Source organism: Geotrypetes seraphini, chromosome 2 (genome assembly GCF_902459505.1).
Source record: "Geotrypetes seraphini chromosome 2, aGeoSer1.1, whole genome shotgun sequence".
NCBI lineage: Eukaryota > Metazoa > Chordata > Amphibia > Gymnophiona > Dermophiidae > Geotrypetes > Geotrypetes seraphini.
In genome coordinates this window covers 383701411-383725089 of record NC_047085.1, presented here as the reverse complement: position 1 = coordinate 383725089, position 23679 = coordinate 383701411, and the positions used below count along the sequence as shown (strand labels likewise).

General features: G+C 43.3%; 1 protein-coding gene across 20 annotated transcripts in view; it reads right to left on the bottom strand.

Moving 5' to 3' along the window:
- TBC1D5 (TBC1 domain family member 5) overlaps positions 1 to 23679 on the bottom strand; it is a 759729-nt gene that overhangs the window by 536798 nt on the left and 199252 nt on the right. The gene's annotated exons all lie outside the window — the stretch shown is intronic.

Below are 23679 nucleotides of genomic sequence, written 5' to 3'. Positions count from 1 at the left end.
GATCTTATTGCTGACCTACAAGTGTGTTCATTCTGCTGCTCCTCACTATCTCTCTTCGCTTCTCTTTCCTTAAACACCTCCCAGAGAACTTCATTCCTCAGATAAGTTACTCTTAACGTTACCTTTCTCCTTCACTGCTAATTTCAGATGTCGTTCCTTTCATCTAGCTGCCCCCTATGCCTGGAATAAATTACCCGAGTTTGTCTGTCAAGCCCCTTCCCTTCCCTTGTTTAAAAGCAGACTGAAAACCCACCTTTTTGATAAAGCTTTTAATCCTTAACCCTAATCCTCTGCCCTCCAACCCAGCCCGTTAATTGACCATTCCCCTTGACTATATCCATGACATCCTGTTTATTTGTCTTGCCTGTTTAGATTGTAAGCTCTTTCGAGCAGGGACTGTTTTCTTATTCTTTGTGACTCTGTGCAGTGCTGCGTGCATCTGGTAGCGCTGTAGAAATAATTAATAGTAGTAGTATTAGTAGTATCTAAAAGAACTGCGCAGTTTCTGTTGTTGAAACCATGCAGCACTAAAGCGATACTCTTTTTACAGATACAGTTTTTATTCAGAACTTTCCTGGGAGTTTCTCACAACATGAGATTTAGATGTTTAAGTGATTTTGCGCCATCTACTAGATGACCATCCATACCCCCGAGACAGGCTTCCTCTTTGGAGCCAAAACACGAACCATGTCAGGTCTTGATGAAACCATTATTTTATCTATAATAATAAAATGCTAAGCGCGCATACGCACTCTTACCACGTGTTCTATGACATCTGATCTGTCGGGCTGTAGCCAGTAGGAGTGCGCATGCGCGCCAGACAAGCATCCCTGCTCTCCACTTCGCACCGCTGCAGTGGGTCCTCTCATGAGACGCACCTGTGTCGGAGAAGGATTCCGACGAAGGCGGCGATCGTGAGAAGAAAATCTACAACAATATCAGGAAAAGTTACAGTCCCTTAAAGATAGTACCCAAGGTTTGAGGGACCAGGTACAGCAGTACCCATTTTAAGTACAGCAGCACTCTCCTCTGTTCCCAATCCAGCAGCACCTCTCTCCCCCACCTCCCTCCACCCCTCAGCTCCAACAGTACCTCTCCCTCCCCTCCTCTCTACTTCTGTTTCCCCACCAACTAGCTGCAGCACCTCTCCTTTCCACCCCCCAGGGCAAGCAGCAACTCTCCTCTCCGATTAGCAGGGCTCCTCTCCCTTCCCTTTCCCTCCCTTCTGACTAGAAGCAGTACCTTACCCACTCACCTCCCAGGTCTAGCATGCAGGGGAAAAGCAGGACCCCACAGTAGGTGTGAAAGATATCACTTGTGCTGTTGGGCAAGTCTAGGAGGTAGTTAAAAAAAGTACAAAAGTAAGTGCAGCAAATGGGAAAGAAGGAATTAAAAGAAATGTGCAATATGATGTCAGGTCTTAAGGCCAGAGTAGGGGCTTTAGAGAATGATATCCTACAGGGGCCAGCCAAGCAGGAGGGTGAACCAGAACCCCTAGTCCTACACTGGCCTGAGGATTTTCAGGACCCGGAACCCCAGGGCAAGCAACAACTCTCCTCTCCGATTAGCAGGGCTCCTCTCCCTTCCCTTTTCCTCCCTTCTGACTAGAAGCAGTACCTTACCCACTTACCTCCCAGGTCTAGCAGCACCACTCCCTCCTCTCCTCGCCTCCTATCAGCACCCTTCCCTCTTGTCTCCTAGGTCCATCGACACCACGCTTCCCTCCCGATTAACAGGCTCTCATCGGCTCTCACCGGCTTGTGGATTCCCCGGTCTGACTCGGCACAGTCTGAAGTTCTGTGTTTGATTCCGGCTAAAAAAAGAAAAAAACCTCCGAAAAACCAGGCGATTTTTCAAACCTTCCCAGTAACACTAGCCGTAGCTTTAGCGAGTCAATTCCCTTCTGCAGCCTCAGGGCCTCTGCTAGGCCGTCCCTCCTCCGAGGAAGAAGGAAGTTGCATCATCAGAGGCGGGATGGACTAGCAGAGGCCCTGAGACTGCAGAAGGGAATTGACTCACTAAAGCTACGGAAGGAGAGAGCAGTGCAGCTGCTAATCCAGGTTAGTGTTACCGGGAGGGTTTGACAAATCGCCTGGTTTTTCGGAGTTTTTTTACAAACACAGAACGTCAGGCTGTGCCGAATCAGGCCGGGGAATCTACAAGCCGGTGAGAGTTTTTTTAAAAAAATGTTTTGAGTGGCGGTGGCGGCGATAGCAGGATTCATGATCGCGATGACAGCCGGGCACGGGGAGGAGGCCGATTTTTTTAAAATACACATCGATTCGAATCGAAAGTGAATTGGCGAATAGATTTGAATTGGAAATTGGGCAGCACTATTCTACACTAATTGTGATCAGAGCATTATGCACTAATGAGCATTTTCAAATGGGTACTGCAAAGGGCATACTGGCATGCCCCTCAATAGTTGCCACATTAGATTTGCACTTACCACACAAAACGAAGCTGGCATGTATAAAAATAACTTTAAAATCAAATCAGGAAAAATCCATCGAAGGAGTTGATTTTGACTAAAAATATCAGTTAATGAGAAACTCTGTAGTCATTAAGTGATTCAATAAATAACTTATTAGAAATTCATCACTTAGAATCAATAAATCAAGTCTTTTTACAAAACTTATACTGTACTTGAATTTATATATATATATATATATATATATATAAAACACAAAACATGTTTAAAACACAAAACATGTTCTGGAATAACAACTTTTGAGATACAGACCTCTTTAACAACTAGCTCCATGTCTATACACTAGAGTGTGGTTGTGGGTCTGAGCTTTTCATATTCACCAAAAAATGTTTTCTGTTATATAGATATAAATTCAAGTATAAGTTTTGTAAAAAAAGACTTGATTTATTGATTCTAAGTGATGAATTTCTAATAAGTTTGACTAAAAATAGCCTGGGAAAACCACAGAGAACCCTAAAAAAACGGTGATTTTAGAATTCTAGGGGTGGGAGGGCCATAGGGTATGCAGAGAAACCCCAAAAATCCCTTTTTAATAATAATAATAATAACTTTATTCTTATATACTGCCACAATCTTGCGACTTCTAGGCGGTTCACAATGAAGAAGAACTGTACAGACAGCGAATTACAGAGTATAGCATTGAACATCTTGTGATAGTACAAGGAAAATTACAGGGTCAGTGAATTACACGGTTTCACAGTGAGTAACTTTATACAATCGGCGGAAATTGAGAGCATAAGTAGGATAGGAGAAAGGAGATTGCACGGTCCATGTGTTACAAGGTGCAAGACTGAAAAGATGATAAAGATAACTTAAGAATGTTGATGAGGAACTAATTTGTTATGATGGTACATTAACAGAGGACGGGCACCAGTGAACGAACTGGTAACAATTAAAGGTGGAAATTTGGCCGATGAGGTTGAACGGGCTTCTTAGGATGGGAGGAGGCTCTTTTTTTTTTTTTTTATGGGGGGGGGGAGGTCTGGTTATGTTATGAATTTCTTAAACAGGGTGGTTTTTAATTCTTTCCTAAAGACACTATAGGATTCTCTGGCGGCATCGGTGAAGTAGCCTAGCCAAGTGTGCAGTCTACCTGCTTGGAATTTGAATGTTCTGTCTAAGAAGGTACGATATCTACAGCCTGTGATGTTTGGGTAGGTAAAGAGGTTACAGTTTCTGGTAGGTCTGGTAGAGGAGTGGAATTCAAAGTGTGGTAGTAGGTAGCTGGGGGCCAATCCCCAGATTAGTTTGTAGCAGAGGCAGGAGAATTTGAACAGAATTCTTGCTTCAATTGGTAACCAATGAAGGAGTTTGTAGAATGGACTAACATGATCGCTTTTCTTTAGTCCGAATATTAAGCAGATGGCCGTATTTTGAACTATTCTCAGTTTTCTCACATTTTTTTTAGGTATGCCCAAGTAGACAATGTTGCAGTAATCCAGGGTGGATAAAATCAGTGACTGAACCAATATTCTGAAGGATAGCGGGTCGAAGTATTTTTTTATGGTTTTCAGTTTCCAAAGGATGAAGAAGCATTTTTTGGTCACTGAGTTTATATGATCGGTCATAGACAAGTGGGTGTCCAGGGTGACTCCCAGTATTTTTATGGTTTTTAGTATTGGGTGATCATGGCCATTTACATGTATTGTAGTTGCAGAGATTTTTTCGTTTGGGCTAGCTAGGAAAATCTTTGTCTTTTCTGCGTTTAGTTTCAGTTTGAAGTTTAAAGTCCATTTTTCTATTTCGGTCATGATGGATGAGATTTGTTTTGAGTTGGCTGAGGTCACATTTGTTATTGGTATTAATATGGAGATGTCATCTGCGTATATGTAATAAGTTAGGTTAAGTCTTTGTAATAGGTGACCTAGGGAGGAGATGTATATATTGAACAGGGTGGGAGATAAGGGGGAACCTTGTGGGACTCCCGAAGGGCTTTTCCAGGGTTTAGAGTAAGTTCCTTCATGGACCACTTGATAAGACCGTTTGGTTAGGAATCCTTGGAACCAGGTCCATACTCTTCCTGATAGTCCCATTTCGTCTAGGCACCTAAGCATTGTTTCGTGGTCCACGAGATCGAAGGCGCTGCTGAAGTCTAACTGTAGGATCAAGGCGCTGGAACCTTGATTGAAAAGGTCGTATAGGTGGTTAAGGAGAGAGCCTAGGACTGTCTCAGTACTGAATCCTTTTCTGAAACCTGATTGGTGGTCGTTTAGGAGAGAGAACTTATCTAAGTGATTTACTAATTCCAAGTTGACCAGCCCTTCCAGCATTTTGATGAAGAAGGGGGTGCTCGCTATGGGTCTGTAGTTGGATGCCATTGTGAGTGAGATCTTCTGGTCTTTGGGTATGGGTGTGATTAGGATGTGTCCCATATTTTCCAGATAAGTTCCGTTATTGAGAGAGTATGTTGCCCAGTTAAATAGATCCCTTTTAAATTCTGGTATTGCATCTTGCATGATCTGAGACGGACATTCATCTAGTAGACAATTTGATTTGGAGTATTTGTTGAAGAGTGCAAGGAAGTTGTTCCAATCTGGGGGCTCGAAGTGATTCCAGTTCATGTCGCCACTGGACTCACTATTCTGCGATTTGAGATTGAGTTCGAGATTGGGTGGAGGAGGGCGTATTGAGGCTCTTAAGTCGGTGATTTTTTTCCTAAAGTGGTTGGCTAGGGTGGTGACCGTTGGGATTTGATCATGATGGTTCTGTAGTATCTGTGTGGTGTCTGTTATTTTGTTTACTAGTTTGAATAGTTCTCTGCTGTTTGTGTTGGCTGCTCCTATTTTCTGTGCATAATAGTTATAGTGCTTTTCTTTGATCAGATTTTTGTAATTTTTCATTTTTTGTTTCCATTTAATTTTATCTTCCAATTTGTCGGTTTTTTGCCATATTCTTTCCAGTTTTCTGAGATTTTGTTTGAGTGCTAATAATTCGGCGTCATACCATTCTTTTGATGCCCTTGTGTTCTTTTTGTATGATTGAAGAGGAGCTATTTGATTGAGTGTGTCTTTTGTGAATTTATCCCATCTAGTGGGGAAATCTTGCTCTTCCTCTAATTTGGGGTGTAGTTCATAATGGGTCCAGAATTCTTTTGGATTGATGATGCTTCTGCGGGTGACTGTTTTTTTCAAACTGGTTTTGTTTATATGTTTTTCTGTTGAGTGTTTCTTTTGCCAACATAATTCAAAATTATAGGTATAGTGATCTGACCATATGCTTTTAACCCAGTTTCCTATATGGTATTGTATATTTTGTGCGTCGGGGTCTTTGTGGGAAAAAGTGACGATGTCCAGTTGGTGTCCCTTTTCATGTGTTTCCTCTTTGTCAGGAATTCCAAAGCCCAGGGTATTTAGGAACAAGTCGATTTCTGTCACTTCCGGTTTTTCCCTTTGCTCTAGGTGAATATTTATGTCTCCCAGAAGTATGTTATATGGGCCTTTTATGGTATTGGACGAAAGGAATTCAAAGAATTCTTCTTTTGCACTTGACCATTTTTTTGGGGGGATGTAGAATAGTGTAGCTATTAGATATTCTTCCAGTTCTGGGTTGGTGATCTTACAGGTGATGATTTCCATTTCTTCTGTGATTTTTGAGTCCATTCTGGTGAAGTCAAAGTAGCATTTAAGTATTATCGCTAGTCCCCCTCCTCTTTTCCAGCTTCTAGTTGTTGGGACGATTTTGTAGCCCTGCGATAGCATTTCCTTCATTATGACGTCTGTGTCTGAGATCATCCATGTTTCAGTTAGGAATATGATATCCGGGTTCTTATGTTCAATCCAATCATATTTGATGTGTGCCTTCAGATAGTATCCCTTGAAGTTCCTATATTGTTTGGGAGTAGGGGTTTCAATATGTTTCAGTTGTTTTAGGTTTTTTTTTATTTTGGTCTTGATTCAGGCTGTCAACCTGTACGCACAGAACCAATGCAGAAGAGAGCTGAAACAGCTCACAGGGAAATCCTCTGCCTCAAATAGCTGGAAAGCTGGACTTTGAGTCTTCTCACTGCCCAACTGGCCAGACCTTCACGGCTGGGTACCTCCGCCACCCTCGAACATGTCACACAGATGCCTGACGGAGGAATGCAATTCGGCCCCGAACCTGGGCGCGACTCCACGTAACCATGCAACCTGTGCTCAATCCACTAGTGGACGAACCTGGGATGAGCAAGCTCCCATGGGAATGGTCCCTGAGCCCTGATCTGATGTTCAGGCTGTCCAGAGGGTTTTCTGACAAGCAGGAAACCCCCCAGAAGCAGACTTTTCCAAAGGTCTGTTATTTCCCATGGTCAGAGCTGTCTCTGAAGGGAACCTCCGCAGTACAAGGGCGAAAACCGCGAACGCAATGGCTGAAATTGCACAAAATAACACACAAGCAGAAAAGACAAGCACGTACAGCCTGGCTTATAGGAAAGAACTGATGCTTAGAGGGACAGTGATGAGGTAAGAGGTGGAGGAGTTTAAGTCTCAAGATTCAAGCTTCCTACAAAGTCCTGGCAGGTGGATGGAAATAACCCACTAGTCCTTTAATAAAGTGGAATTGTACAAGAACTTTTAAATGTAGGATTCTTTTTTTCTTCTTTTTGCTCTATTCTGTTGGTTTGAGACATGTCACTTAGGGCTTGATTTAAAGTATGCTACCACATTAACAAGTGCTAACACTTGCATGTGTTACTAGTAATCAGGTCTCACTGTATAAAATAACTCCTGTTTTGGGAAATTTTTAAATAGTTTCTTGTGGGTATTTACTTTCTTGATTAATAGGTAGAAGAGTGGGGAAAATAATTGCTTATTACTATATATAAGTTTCTTGTGCTTTTCTTGTAAATTATATGTACATGAATTATTTGTATGCACAATTGTAGTTAGAAAATTTAATAAAGATATATATAAAAAAGGGCATTTATTTTATTTTAAAAATTTATATACCGTATTATTCCAAAAACGGTTTATAAATGGTAACATACATAAAATATTATACAATTCAAAACCAGGTTAAAACAAGACAAACAGATTCAGTCCTTACATAGGATGCATATTAAGTGCTAATGTGGTAGGACACTTTAGTAAATCTAGCCTTAAATCTTTTACAAAAGAATTAATAGATTTTTAAATTCAAGACAATCATTTTTTGAGAAGCCTCCTTAAAGCAGCCTTTTGGTGCAATGTAGACCTTAAAGACCTTGTCGGAATGCTGAAATACTCAATCAGTTCCTAGGAGAAAATTTCCCTTTTCAGATTACCATGTTCTGGACTAACAACTTTTGAGACACAGACATCTTGTGTCAATATCCAATACTTCTGAAAATTTGATCTAAATAAAATTTGAGTCATATATATTTCTGATTTATGAGCCACTTGTGGAAATTTGTTGTGAAAGTAATCCTGAGGTACCCAAGTCCTTTCAGTCTTTTCACTTAACCCTTCCCATGCTATGTAATTAATTTTTTTTTTTTTTTTTTTACTGTTTCAGAGAGCTGTTCTAAAATGTATTTTGTTAGTTTGATCATATTGTGTATTTATATTAGTCTTGAGCTTTATGTTTTGTACAACAAATATTAAAGAGAATAAAAATTAAATCCAGGTATTGACAACTATTGGAAATGTATTACTTGTCAAGATATCCAGCCATACTAGCCTTCCTTCTGTTTTCAAGGCAGTTAATTTTCAAATCTATAGAATCAAGATAAAATCCAGACAGATGGCAATCCTAGCTTCCTACAACACATCCTACAGAGGGCCCTAGGCACTTCCCTGGATTGCCAATGCCTTCATCCAGCCCTGGCTCAAATGAGCTACATTCAGGTACAGTAGATATCTCCTTGTCCCCAAAGTAATTGCAATCTGTGAAAACTAGAACCTAGAACGAAACTAGAACATTTTGAATTGTTTTGTCTAGTGAGGATGAAGGTTTCTGGGAATAATAATAATGAAGCATTTAAGGATCTTAAAGGAATACAAAGTTATACTGATTCTCTTTCAAGGAACAAGGAAGAGATTTGTGATTCATATATGCAGAAGGAACAGACAGGGAATACCACAGTGACAAAGTGAGTTTTTATGAACTGTTTTCCTGACTAATGGCTAGCATTAGTAATGTGCACTACTGTGTTATCTTCTCACAGGTCCCATCGATCTATCTACTAATAACATGAATTAATGTGGTAGCACACCTTAGTTACTCTACGAGACTACCTGCTGATTTAAAAAAAAATAAATCTCCATTATCACAAGTATCCGAGTTCTTCTTCATCAGGCAGAATTAAATTGAATACTCAAGTGGCTGATGTTAGCTGACAATGCCAACAAGGACCCAGACCTCTCAGAGCTCAGAAACATGTTTAACATGTTTAAGGTCGTTCTGAATGTGTATAGGAGTTCCTGTGCAACTACTACCTTGAAGGTTTCCCAGACTCTCTATCCATGCATTATTTATTTATTTCAAAAATATTTTCACAAGAATCTTCTTGCTCTGAAAATACAGAAAGAAACTTAATATCAATCAAATAATCTTACAAGAGCAACAATCTTATCAATCTTCCTTAAACCGCAATAATCGAGGAGAGAAGACTTTTTTTCTTCAGGGCATATCAGGAGATGCCCCAGCACAAGAGCGTGGGAGACAAGCTCCACTTCCTGACGTCCCTTGTGGCGCCAAAGTTTGAACTTCTTCATTTCTTCAGGGCAGCCCCATTGTTGTCGGGAGCTGCCCCAGCACAAGACTGGCAATCAGCTGCAAGGGAGGAAGTTGGGTAGAGCGTGGGAGACGAGCTCCACCTCCTGACGTCCCTTGTGGCATCAAAGTTTGAACTTCTTCATTTCTTCAGGGCAGCTCCATTGTTGTCGGGAGCTGCCCCAGCATAAGATTGGCAATCAGCCGCAAGGGAGGAAGTTGGGTAGAGGTGGGAGATGAGCTCCGTCTCCCGACGCCCCTTGTGGCGCAACATGCCACCATTTAGAGCGACACCTATGGCACTAGTTAAAGGTGTGCTCCTTTGCGCAGTGACTGAGTGCAACACCATTCAGAGAGATCTGACAAACAAAACCACAGAGAATACAGCCAGATAGACTCACCGTAGCCCCACTCACACCATACAAACCACCTGCTCTATTCCTACAGTCAACAACCACGCCAGTACCCAGAGCCCATCTAACCTCACGCGAAAGAAGAGCACACAATGCCTTAACTTTTACCCTGTCAGCTTCAAAAACTCTAACCCTGAAGATGAAGCTCCCTCTAATCTCCCTGCTTCCGGTGCTTTGTCTTACCATCCTCACAGCTCTGCACAACATATCCCCCAGCAATAACCTCAATCCCTCAAGGAACCACGAGCAACAAAATCCTAGACCGCCTGAACTCCTCAACCAGACGATGGAAGGCTATGGTAAAAACCAACACATCATCCTCTGGAACAAACATAACCACAACAAACTTTGAAAACAACCAATACTTAAGCCACACAAGAACCTATTGTCTACTAAGTGCACAGTGAAACCTAAAACAGACGAAGTCACCACACCGATCCCCTGCATGTACATCAATGCAAGATCAGTGGTTAACAAGCTATTCCTCATAAACGACCTAATCACATCAACAACATTGCCCTGGTGCTTTTCACGGAAACATGGCTAAAAGACCTCGAATGCCCTGATCTCCCTCACCTTTGCCCTCAGGGCTACAACATACTTCATCTTCCCAGAAAACTCAAACGTGGAGGAGGCCTAGCAATAATTTACAAAAACTCATATATCGTCATCGAAGCAGACTCAAGTTTCCAACCTTACCTAGAATTCATTACCTGCAAGCTTGAAAGAATACGCAACTCCTCACACAAGAACCTAGGAATTCTTCTACTTTACAGACCCCCTAGCTCCCAATCTAACTCCATCATCAAAGCAATTGAAATAATAACAAATCTCACTTGCCAACACAACCTAATCATAATCGGAGATATCAACCTCCCTCTTGAATCTACAGCAAACAAAGAAGTCACCAAACTCAAGGCTTTACTGGAAGACTGTCAAATCACAATCACCTCTTCAGGCCCTACCCATGAAAAAGGTCATACCTTAAATTTGTTTGCATCATCTCTGCTAAATCTAGTTAATAGCGCCAACTGGTCCCCAGTCCCATGGACGGATCATTATCTCCTGAATTTCAACCTAAATCTAGATGGCAAAGACCTGAACTTCAAAGCTACCAAGGACACATGACTGGTTCGCAGGAAAACAAGACCAGATTTCTTATGGAACACTGTGTCGGGGTCTCTCCTTCCTGCCACAAATAACTCCACAACAATGATAATCAGCTGGAACAAAACCCTAACCAACACCCAAGATATCATAGCCCCCCTCCGTCCACGCAAAATAAAATTAAACCAGACGTCACCCTGGTTTACAGAGTCCCTTAGAACAGACAAATAACTATGCAGACAGCTACAGAGGAAATGGAGAAAGAGCAAAGCGTCAGAACACAGTGGAGAACAGCAATAAATAGATATACACTTCTCCCTTCGTATTCGCAGTGAATGCATTCCGGATATAGGCGCGAATATGGAAAAACCGTGAATAACTTTTCAACATATTATTCGCAGTTTTCTGTAACAGGGGGAAAATACACACTGTTGAGTGCATGGCGGCCGGCACCAACGATCGCCACCCCGCCTCTTGCTTACCTTGGACACGATTAGTGGCTCTCCGTGCTCCAGGCCCCCTCCATCTGCACCTCTCACTTGCCCCCTCTCCTCTTCCTCCCGTGTATGTGTGCGTGCCACTTTTTGTTCCCCTTTCATTGGGTGTCAGAGTTTCCTCTGCAGCCAATGGCAGGGTGTGCAGAGACCTGCCTGCAGGATGTCCTCAGCCCCAAGAAGCACTGCCACTTGCGATATGCAGCTGTCTCTCTCTCCTCCTCCCCTGCCTTTCTTCCCAGCACAGAGCCTTCAGACCCGGCTGAGCAGCCGAGCATTCAAAGCCCTTCTCTCCGCTGGCTGCAGCCAGCTCTTGATTTCCATCACGAGGGGGGGAAGGATTGGGTTTTTTTTGTCCCTCTCTAGGGAAAGAAGACGGGGATTGTTGCTTCTTCTTCTCTTTTTTTTTTTTTAAGCACTGGCTTCGACGCTGTCGGAGAAGCAATGATTTTGGGTCAGTGGAAAGTTTCTCTCTGCCTCTTGGCTCGGGTGCAAGTGGGGTCCCAAGACAAAGTGAATCTCTTTTGGTGCCTGAGGTTACACAGTCAGGTCAAGTGAAAGACTGCTCTTATGGATAAGGAAACCTCGGGACCTTAGCAAAAGTGATTTGAAACTGAGGGATTGCTTGCATAGAAGGCGGGAGGGTGGGAAGGAGTTTTCAGAGTGATGTAATTTTGGGGGGCAGAGTCAGCCGATGAAAAATCGCGAATAAGAGAAACCGTGGATACGGAAACCACGAATACGGAGGAAGAAGTGTAAGGACAATATAGCTGAGTCCAAGAAAAACTATGCCTGCAAACTAGGAAGCAAAACAACTGACAGCAAGAAACTGTTCCATCTGGTACGACAATTAACATCCCCACTGAACCAAGAATCTACAAACCACACAAACAAAATTTCAGCACAAGACCTAGCGGACTTCTTCAACAAAGTCAAATCGGTCCAAACTGAAGTTGCAAAAGCAAACACCCGAAGCACTCCCCTACCTAACACCATTGAAGACTACGAATCCATAAAAGCCGACCAAATCTGGACCTCCTTCACAAACCTCACCGTCCTCGACACCAAAAATCTAATAGCAAAATTATCCTCACAAAGCAGCCACCTAGACAATTGCCCCACATACCTATCAGCAGCTCCTCACCAAATTAATTCCTGGCTCACCAACCTTTTAAATAGCTCCCTGAACCAAGACCACATATCCAAAGAAATGGGAAAAATAGCTCTTACCCTATACCGAAAACAGCTCAAGCAGACCACTCCATAGCGTCAAACTACAGACCAATTGTTGGTATTCCTGTCCTCACTAAAATCCTTGAGACCCATGTAAGTAAACAACTAGCCTCATGCATTGAACAACACTCCTGCCTTCACCCATCCCAATACGGCTTCAGAAAACAACACAGCACCGAGCTCCTTATCATCACTCTAACCACAAAAATCAAGCAACTGCTGAGTTCAGGGAAATAGGCAATACTACTTCAATTCAATATCTCCATGGCCTTCAATTCTGTGGACCACTAGTTGCTCCTAACCGAACTTTCAGACATCAGAATAACAGAGACAGCACTGAAATTGTTTGCCAACTTCCTACAAAACCGTGAATACATGGTCAAAAAGGACAAAGAATACTCCAATTCCTGGAAGGCATTCTGTGACGTTCCACAAGGCTCCCCGCTTTCCCTAATCCTATTTAATTTATTCATGAGCTCACTTGGACACATCAAGCTGGAAGATAAAACCATACTTCCTTATGCTGACGACATTCTCCTCCTCATCCCCATAACCTACAATCAGCCAAATATTTCCGAAAAAATCTCAAACAACATAGCAAAATTCCAAACCTGGGCAACTATCAACAAATTGAAACTCAACGGCACCAAAACCAAAGCCATTTGCTTCCACACCGCACAACAGAACGATATTACAAACATCATCCTTCACTCTGGCATCACCCTCACAATAGAGAAATCCACTAAAGTGCTAGGATGTATCTTAGATGACACTCTCATGATGGAACCACAAATCTCTAATCTCCGAAAAAAGACCATCTACACCAGGGATCTCAAAGTCCCTCCTTGAGGGCCACAATCCAGTTGGGTTTTCAGGATTTCCCCAATTAATATGCATTGAAAGCAGTGCATGCACATAGATCTCATGCATATTCATTGGGGGAAATCCTGAAAACCCGACTGGATTGTGGCCCTCAAGGAGGGACTTTGAGATCCCTGATCTATACAATGTGAAAACTGCGACTCACCAGACTATACTTTCACCTTCACCATTTTGCTCTGATCGTCCAGATGATGGTTCTGCTTCAATTAGACTACTGAAACTCCGCCTACCTAGGCATCAACACCACCCTTATCCAAAAACTGCAACTCATCCAGAACACAGTTGTAAGACTGATCTTCAACCTAAAGAAATATTATTCAATCTCAACATGCATCAAACAATTGTACTGGCTTCCAATACCTTCCCAGATTAACTTCAAAACATCATGCATCCTACATCACATACTACATGGAAACTCAGCTGCCTCCCTTATTCAGATATCAATAGCTTGGTCCACATCCACAAGGGTCCTTAACAGAATTCAGCTAAACTTGCCGTCCACAAAGAACCTCCATTACAAGTGAATCTTCCACTCCATGCTAACCTACCCGGGTGTAATAACCTGGAATAACCTTTCTGAAATAATCAGGAAAGAAACTAACTACACCTCATTCCGGAAAAAAATGAAAACTCATTTCTTTGACAACTAATGCTTCTTGCTTATGCCTATCTTTCCTCCCTTCACCAAGGCCCCTCCTCTTGCCCCTCCCTTTCCCCTCTTCCCCCTTCCCTTCCTGATCTTTGATCAGTCGCCAAGAGCTTGAATAGGTTTGTGCAACTCACAAATGGAAGATTAGATTAGATTAGAAGAGAACCTCCAATCAATATGAAATAATTATATCTTCTGTCCATGCTTGTGCATGGATAAGAACATCAAGTTTATCAAGTTTATTAACAAAATTTGATTAATCGCCTATTATAATCACTAAGCGATGTACATTGCAATATATAATAAGTTAAACAGAGGTTCACAATTTAACAACAAACAATTAACTAAAACAAACATATAGTAGGGAAGGAGAAAAATAAAAGTTACAATTTTCGTTTTAAATAGAAAAGTGGGGAGAACAATAGGTAAGGGTACATAAAAATCTCAGCTATTAAAAACATAATCTGCTTTAGACATTGAAGGCATCTCTAAATAAATAAGACTTTAAAGATTTTTTGAATGTTAAAATATCTTTTTCATTGCGAATGTATTGGGGAAGGGCATTCCACCATAGGGGACCTGTCACAGAAAAAATATCAGCCCTTCTAGTACCAATAATTTTCAAGGAAGGAACTGAGAGAAGATTTTGATTAGAGGAACGAAGTGAGCGTTGTGTGTTATAGGGTATCAGAAGTCTAGATATAAATTGGGGTTCTTCACAAGCCAGAGTCTTGAAGATAAGTAACATTATTTTAAATGTGATTCTATGGCTGATAGGCAGCCAGTGAGAATCTTTTAACAGCGGAGAAACATGATCATATTTCTTTGCATTATATATTAACTTTATTGCGGTGTTTTGAATTAGTTGTAATCTCCTTTTTTCTTTCGATGATATGTTAAGGAATAGAGCATTGCAATAATCAAGTTTGGATATTACTAACGAATGGATAAGAATAGCCTTATTGGATCAGACAAATGGTCCACCTAGCCCAGTGTTTCTCAACTTCTTCAAGCCAAGTACCCCCTAAGCCTAACAAATACCAACCAAGTATCTCCGCCCCAGACCCACCCCCCATAATAATAGTACTAATTGTGATGCAATTTCTTCCATCCATTTTTCATATACACACACTATAATCTTATTAATACACTAGTGTTTAAGCCCGTTACATTAACGGGTGCCAGAGTAGATGTCTGTCTGTCTGGGGTTTTTTTTTCTTTGTCTCTCTCTCCTTGCACGCTGCCTGTCTGTCTGTCATTTTTTCTGTCTGTGTCTCTCCCTATGTCCTTAGTGCCTTCAGTGCCTCCTTCTTATGTCCTTAGTGCCCCTTCCTATGCCCCTAGTACCTCCTTCCCATGTCCTTAGTACCCCTTCCTTCGTCCTTAGTGCCCCAGTACCTCCTTCCTGTGTCCATAATGCCCCAGTGCCTCCTTCCCATGTCCTTAGTGCCCCAGTGCCTGCGTACTGTGTCCTTAATGCCCCCAGTGCCTCCTTCCTATGTCCTTAGTGCTCCCAGTGCCTCCTTCCCATGTCCTTAGTGCCCCCAGTGCCTCTGTCCTGCTTAGTGCCTTCAGTGCATCCTATGTCCTTAGTGCCCTTTTCTTTGTCCTTAGTGCCCCCAGTGCCTCCTTCCTATGTCCCCATCATATTTTCCAGACTTTGTCCCACCCTCACCCCACGATGCCAGCCTGCCTCCCTCCCATCCCCCTGAGCAGCATGTTTCCATTTAAACCCCCCCACCCCACCCCGATGCCAGCCTGCCTGCCTGTCTCCCATCCCCCTGAGCAGCATGTTTCCATTTAACCCCCCGCCCACAACCCGAAGCCAGCCTGCCTGCCTCCTTCCAATCCCCCTGAACAGCATGTTTCCATTTAACCACCCCCGGCGCCGACCCTACCCGGCACACCTGAAACCCCCCTTGACCCTTCCAGCCGACCCTCCCAACGCTAGACAGCTGACAAACCTCCCAGATCCAGCAGCGTCTGAGGCACAGTAAACATGCTGCTTCGCGGTCTTCTACTGCCCTAATTTTCTCTGCTGCATCTCTGATGATGTCATCAGGGACGTGGCAGAGGAAATCAGGCCAGTAGAAGGATGCAAAGCAGCGTGTTTACTGTGCCTCGGATGCTGCTAGAGCCGGGAGGTTTGTGTTCGTCTTGCAGTGTGAGGGTCAGCTGGGAAGGTCAACAGGGGTTTTGGGTGTGCCGGGTAGGGTCAGTGCCGGGGGGGGGGGAGTCACGCCGCCGGTCGTTAGAATAGAACAACAACGTGCGCATGCATACTCTTACCTGCCACAGACCTACAGATCAGGGAACACGGCGGTAAGATGCGCATGCGTGCTTAGCGTTTTATTATAGTAGATAATGGTAACCACATTTTTAAAAAACCATAAAGCACACTGTACACAGAAAGTTATCATTTATATTCTATTTTTTCCCAAAGGCAGATGACTTTAAAATATGCAATGTCACCTCAGTAACAACTATAGAAAAATAGGCAAATATAGTGCAAAATATGGACAGCAGATATAAATTCTCAAAACTGACATTTTGATCTAAGTTGAAAATAAAATCATTTTTCGTACTTTTGTTATTTGGTGATTTCATGAGTCTCTGGTTGCACTTCCTTCTGACTGTGCATTCAATATTTCTTTCTTTTCTTCTGCCTCCTACATGCTTCCTTTCCTCCAGACCCCATTCCATTCCCCAATCAACATCTCTCTCTGTCCCTCCATTAGTCCAATTTTTCTTCCTCTCTCCTCCACCCCTATTGGCAACAAGTCTCTCTCTCTCTGTCACTGTCCATCTGTTTTGAGAGATCCAGGCCTCTCTCCCACCCCCTCTACTGCCACATCCAACATTTCTCCCTCTTTCATCCCCCAGATCATGTGCAGCAATTTTCACCACTTCCCACCAGTCCCATGCCCATTTCTCCTTCACCCCTCTCCAACACCCTCTGGTCCCTTCTCCACCACCATATCCAACATTTCTCCTCTCATCCTGCTATTGCCCATGCATCCCCATGCACTCCTCTCTTTCTTCATGCCCAATTTTCCTTTCTTCCTTTCCCCATATGCACCATCTCTCCTCTCACTCATGCCCAATAATTCTCCCAGTCTATTTCCTCTCCCCTATATCCCAAGTTAGTGCCCCCTTCCTCTCTCCGTTCTGTGTCCCATGTTCATGCCCCCTTTCTTTCTGTGTCGAGTTCATGCCCCCTCCCCACCTTCCAGCTTTGTCCCAAAATTAAGTTGCACTGCCGAGGATCCCTGCCTGCCCACATACCTCTCCATTCCCCCCAAGCTGACCCATCCACAGAAGCTGGAGGGGGCCACTGGGGATCCCTGCCCCGAAGCCACAAGGTATTCCTGCCCACCTGCCCCCCTGTCCACTCCCCACCCCTGAAGCCGTCCCTGATACTTTGTCAGAGCTGGACTTGCTCCATCCTCTCCCAGCAGCAACTCTGTGCAGGGACAGTGTATGCAGCCATTCACACACTAGCCCACAATCCTTCCCCTCTGATGTCAATTCTGACATTGGAGAGAAGGTTGTGGGTCAGCTATGCTGTGTGTGAGTCGTTGCTTACATCCCTGCATGAAGTTACTGCAGGCAGAGGATGGAGAGAGTCTGGCTCCGCCAAAGTAACAGGGACGGCTTCGGGGTGGTGGTTTGCGGCTGGCTTTCAGACAGGCAGTGAGGGATCCCGAGCAGCAGCTTCAGTAGTGGGCGGGCAGGAAGTGATCCCCGGAAGCGGCTTCAGCTGCGGGCGGGTAGGGAAGGATCCCCAGCAGTGGTGGCCAGGCTGCTTACTCCCAACACATGGCTCGCGTACCCCCAAGGGTACGTGTATCGTGTATTGAGAAACACTGATCTAGCCCAGTATCCCATCTTCACGGAGGCCAATCCAAGTCACAAGTACCTGGCAAAAACCCAAATAGTAGCAGCGTTCCATGCCACCGATCCATGTCAAGAAGTGGTTTCCCCCCATGTCTCTCAACAGCAGACTAGATGTGGATCCTGCCATCTCAGCATTTTTCTCTTTCTTCCGATATAGAAAGTTGATGTTTTCCTCAGGTTCTTGGTGATAATCTTTTCTTTATCCCCTCATCCCTGCTGTATGAAAAATTATCTACCACAGTGAATCCAATCTCCAGACTCTAGGCATGCCCATGCTGTGTCAAAAAGTCTATGACACTTTACAAAAGGTCGGATGGCAATAGCATGGTCGAGGGAAACGATCCTTGATAAAGAGTAATCACACAAAATATGTCGGATCGCAGCTTTCCCAATCATTAAAATATAACATAAGTACTATTAAGAAAGAATAGGGTTGTAAGTTGAAAAACGAAAGGCAACTTGCACTCTAAGCACTTTAATTATCTTGCACTTTAAATGTGATGCACTTTATATAATGCGGAGAATACCAGCATTAAATTTAAAATAAGACCAGTGAAGAAGCAACACATTAAGCTAGCTGCTATTACATTTTGAGCAGCGAGTTGTGTTTCTGAGGTCTGGCTTAAGGTGTAAAATGGTATAAGAAAATAAGATTTATAAGAAAAAAAGAACTATTGTATTGACTTGGGATTGATGGTTGGCTTATGGCAGATAACCATGCAATCTACTGTTTTATCCCTGTGTGCCAGGATGCCCCCAGAGTGTGAAAGTTCAGTTTATTCAAAATGCAAACTCTGAGGCTGTCCCCTTCTATGGTCTTCCTTGCATTGAGAACTATCACTGGCTAGGAGAAAAGCTCAAGAGGACCCAAGAAACAGACCCCATAAGAGTAAGGCTACAGGAGAAGTCACTCAGCTTCTAGGAGTGAGACCTTCTCCATAGAAGCTGGCAGGAAACTTGACTTCAGGAATTAATAATCCATGGAGGAGCCTCCAAAGATGTGAGAAATGGATTCTAGCAAGCCATTTCCATTAGTGCAGAAATCCCTCTCATCTATTTCAAAGTGAGGTTCTGGAACTGAAGAATAGAATGCAAAACATAATGCCTTTCAGCATAGGGTTTTGGACAGAAAAACACACAGAAGTTCAGAAAATTATCTTGGACACTTCATGCTTCATATTATGGTTTGTTTGGAGTTGGGTTTTTTTTTGTTTGTTTGTTTTTTTTTTTTTTTGGGGGGGGGGTCTTTTTAGAAGATGTTATGCATTCAAAGCTGTTGGAGCTTTTATATGTGATGCCAAGAGCCTTCTGGTACCATAGGCAGATGGTGTTTCATGTAAGCCTGTATTCTGCTACATTGGGGCCAATCACTCAGAATAATTGCAAGTAATTTTTGATGCTCCTCAATCATTTATTCCAAGATTTGCTACTTAGATAACACAAGGAGCCAAAAAAGCCAATTCTGAAGCAGTTACATGACCAGTCTTCGCCCCAAAACCCTCCTACATTACAATCTCTGATCTTCAGTAGATCTACAGTTTCCATCTTCCAATTTGACCTTAAAGTTACCAGTAATATAACGGTGTTCTCAGGGCTCTAATGTCCTATAGCCACCTTCTCACCTAGGGAGAGTTAGGGTTTTTACTTGATCCTTGGTTCTCAGTATTTCCATTTCTAAGAGACCAGAGTAAGCAGAGAAAGAAGAATCTACTGAGCTACCATTAGACTGTGAAGTAAACGAGCAGGAATGTAAATGTCCCTAATACTCTCTAACTACACCTCAGAGATTCAGTAAATATGATAGTTTATTTAGTATAGCAACATAAATAATAAAACATGAAGGAAATTCCTAGTAGTAGTCCCATTATAAAATCTTATCATTAATAATTATATTTTAGATGGACATAAAATAAAGTACCGAATATTCTCTAATAAATTTGGTCTAACCCCCACATTTCACAGAGCAAAAGAAATATTCCTAACTACCCCAGTGCTAGAAGAACATAAGAATAGCCTTACTGGGTCAGACCAATGGTCCATCAAGCCCAGTAGCCCATTCTCACGGTGGCCAATCCAGGTCACTAGTACCTGGCCAAAACCCAAGGTATAGCAATATTCCATGCTACCGATACAGGGCAATTGGTAGCTTGGAATATTGTTACACCTTGGGTTTTGGCCAGGTACTAGTGACCTGGATTGGCCACCGTGAGAACAGGCTACTGGGCTTGAGGGGTTTGGGCAGGTGAGCAGGAGGCAGGAGAGGAGAGATAAGGAGAAGTCGAACAGGAGAGGAGAGACGAGGGAGTAGGAGAAGGAGAAGAGAGGAGAGATCAAGAGGCAGCGGTGAGAGGTAGCTCCGCCCCCCCCGACATCATCCACGGATGCTCCCCCTTAAAAGGGGAAGGGCCAACGGCGCAGGCAAGCAGGAGGCAGGAGAGGAGAGATAAAGAGAAGGACAAGGTGAACAGGAGAGGAGAGAAGAGGGAGTAGGAGAAGAAGGCAGGAGAAAGCAAGGGGCAGCGGTGAGAGGTAGCTCCTCCTACCCCTATCATCCACTAGAGCTCCCTTAAAAGGGGAGGGGCCAATGGCGCTCAGCCATTCGGTGCACGAAGGCGAGCGTTCCTTTGCGAAGGGCCTTGAGTAGAGACAAGCTACTGCACTGAAGAAACACCAGGGAAGGACAACTACACAGGCAAGTACCACAAAGGGCAACAGGACAGACACGAACAGCAGATACATAAATAAACACAGCAGACGCAGAGGACATACACAACAGAAGCAGGGGTAGTAGGTATAAAATTAGGAGAGGAACTACACAGTAACAGCACCAAGGATGCTACACACAGCGGGAGAAAGCATATAGGGAAGAACAAGGAGCACATAAGACCCGGGAAACAAGTAGATGCCACTTCAGACAACAGACCGAGCAAATGGACAGCAATGATGGAAGCAGGATGATGAACTACCCAGTCTTTTGCACCGTTTATCATATATATGACTACCTCCCCTCTGGGAGGCAGTCTTATGTATGCACCTGATGCGAGGAACTGGAGGGCCTGAAGAAGCAAGTCAAGCTATTGGAGGGCAGAGTACTAGAACTAGAAGCACTTCGAGCAGTTCAGGAGGAGATTAGAGAGGCTGAAAACTTCATGAAAGAGAGGAACATTGAAGAAGTCAGGGAGGCGGAGAACATCATGGAAGAGAGGAGCATCGAAGAAGAAATCAGGGAGTTATAGAAGTTCATCGAGGAGGCATACAGAGAGGCCGAGGAACAACAGAGGAACTGCCAAGACACATCCACAGAGAGTGAGGACCACCTGGAGGAAAATCACAAGAAAGGACTAGATGACACAGCAGCAGGACCTGGAAAAAAACAGGGGGAACCCAGAGGAAGACGAGTCCAGTGCAGGCCAACACCAGGAGGAGGAAAGATGGAAGTGCACCGAGGACATGGACCTGTGGCTAGAGAGACAAGAGAAGATATAGAAGGCAGCAATCGTTGTGGGAGACTCCATCATCTGACAAGTCAACAGCCACATAGCATGAGGAAGACAGGATCGACTGGTAACCTGCCTAACAGGAGCCAAGGTTGAGGATATAGTGAGCTGCATCGACAAGATCATCGACAGTGCGGATGGAGGATACGGTGGTGGTGATCCACGTTGGGACAAACGATGTGAGCAACAGGAACTACAGCAGGGAAACACTGAAGAACTGGTTCCGGATGCTAGAAAGGAAGCTGAAGATCAGAACACCGATGGTAGTGTTCTCAGAGATCTTACTGGTACCAGGGCCGATGGTAAGAGGCAGACAGAACTGCAAGCAGTCAACGCGTGGATGAGATGCTGGGGTGAGGAAGAAGGATTCCACTTCATACGCAACTGCACGGTGTTCTGGGGGAAGAGTAAGCTAAACAGAAAGGATGGACTCCACCTCAGCGTAGATGGAATGAGGCTATTTGCAAGCAACATCAAGCAAAAAATTGAGAAGTTTTTAAACTAAGAAGAAAAGGAAAGCCAACAAGAGTCGATGGTTCGCGAAACGGTATACCCAGAGGAGATTGCAGGAAAGACTCACCGGATCATAGGCAAGATAGAAATCCCGATGGATCGAAAGGGACAGAAGCGAGGGAGACAGAAGGAGAAAGAAAGTGCAAGAAAGTAACAGGCTGCAAACTTAAATGTATGTACACAAACGCAAGGAGCCTACGGAATAAAATGGGGGAATTGGAGGCTATACCACAAAAAGATGACCTAGACATCATCGACATCACGGAAACATGGTAGAATGAGGACAATGTCTGGGACATTGTACTACCGGGATACAAGATATACCACAGAGACAAAGTAGGACAGAAAGGTGGAGGTATTGCCCTATACATAAAAGAGGGAATTGAGTCTACCAAAGAGAACACGAACAATAAGGTAGAGCCTCTATGGGTCAAAATACCAGGAACAAATTGAATGGATACGAAGATTGGCATCTACTACCAATCCCCAGGGCAGTCCGAAGAGACTGATGAAGAAATGACAGACGAGATTAAACACGAATGCAAGGGAGGCAATGCAGTTATCATGGGCGACTTCAATTATCTGAGTATAGATTGGAACCTAGGCAACTCCAGCTGCTGTAGAGAGACCAAGTTCCTGGATGCTGTAGGCAATTGCTTCCTGGAATAACTTGTCATGGAAAATATGAGAGGAAATGCAATTCTAGATTTAATTCTAAATGGACTACAGGGACCGGCACAAGGTATAGAAGTAGAAGGGACGCTGGGAAACAGTGATCACAACATGATCCACTTCAACAGGAACAAAAAAATCGATCCAGAACGATGGCCATGGCACTGAACTTCCGAAAAGGGAACTACAAAGGGATGAGAGTCATGGTGAGGAAGAAGATTAGGAAGAGGATAAGTACTGTAAATATGCTAGAGCAAGCATGGTCCCTTTTCAAGGACACACAGAGGCGCAAAATCTATATATACCAAGTATCAACAAGGGTTCCAAGAGGAAGAAGAACAAGGAACCGGCGTGGCTCACTGTAGCAATGAAGGAAGCGATCAGAGACACACCGTATCACTTATAAAATCTTAATGCTGGTCTTTAAAATCAAACTTTCCTGTCTTCCATCTTTTCTCGATAAACTTATCATTCCTCTTTGCCTTTCTCGGACACTTAGATCAGCAGATCAGAATCTACTGACCATCCCTTCCATCAAAGAATTCTACTACACCAGGAAAACTAACTTCTCCGTAGTTGCTCCAACCTTATGGAATGCTATGCCACCTCAACTCCGCCTCAAAAATTTCCTCAACAAATTTAAGACTAAATTAAAAATATTCTTATTCCAAGATGCATATCACAGCCCTTAAATACCTCCACTCCAACAGCTAGTAAAACTTATCATCAACCACTTTTAAGAAGCGACCCCCCACTCCTGAAGTCATACCCCTCCCCCTCTTCCCTGTTCCTTTATTTAGTTTTTAATGATGTATTTATCGGCCTCCCCTTCCCCTCTTTACCCTCAAGTCCAAGTTTGTATTTGTAAATTGTCTTTTAATGTTCACTCTTCCCCCACTTATAATTATTATATATTTTTTAAGTATTTATTTATTTTTAAACTTTTAATTTTTTTAGCATGGTAAATCGGCTAGATGCACGTCGATGGTTGGTACATTAAAATTAATAAAACTTGAAACTTTAAGGAATGGAAAAGGTAAAAAATGGAAGAAAACTGGAAAAAACACAAACAACATCAAAGCAAGTGCCATAAGGTGGTAAGAAGGGCCAAAAGAGACTAAAGAAAAAATAGCCAAGGAGGCTAAAAACTTCTTTCGATATA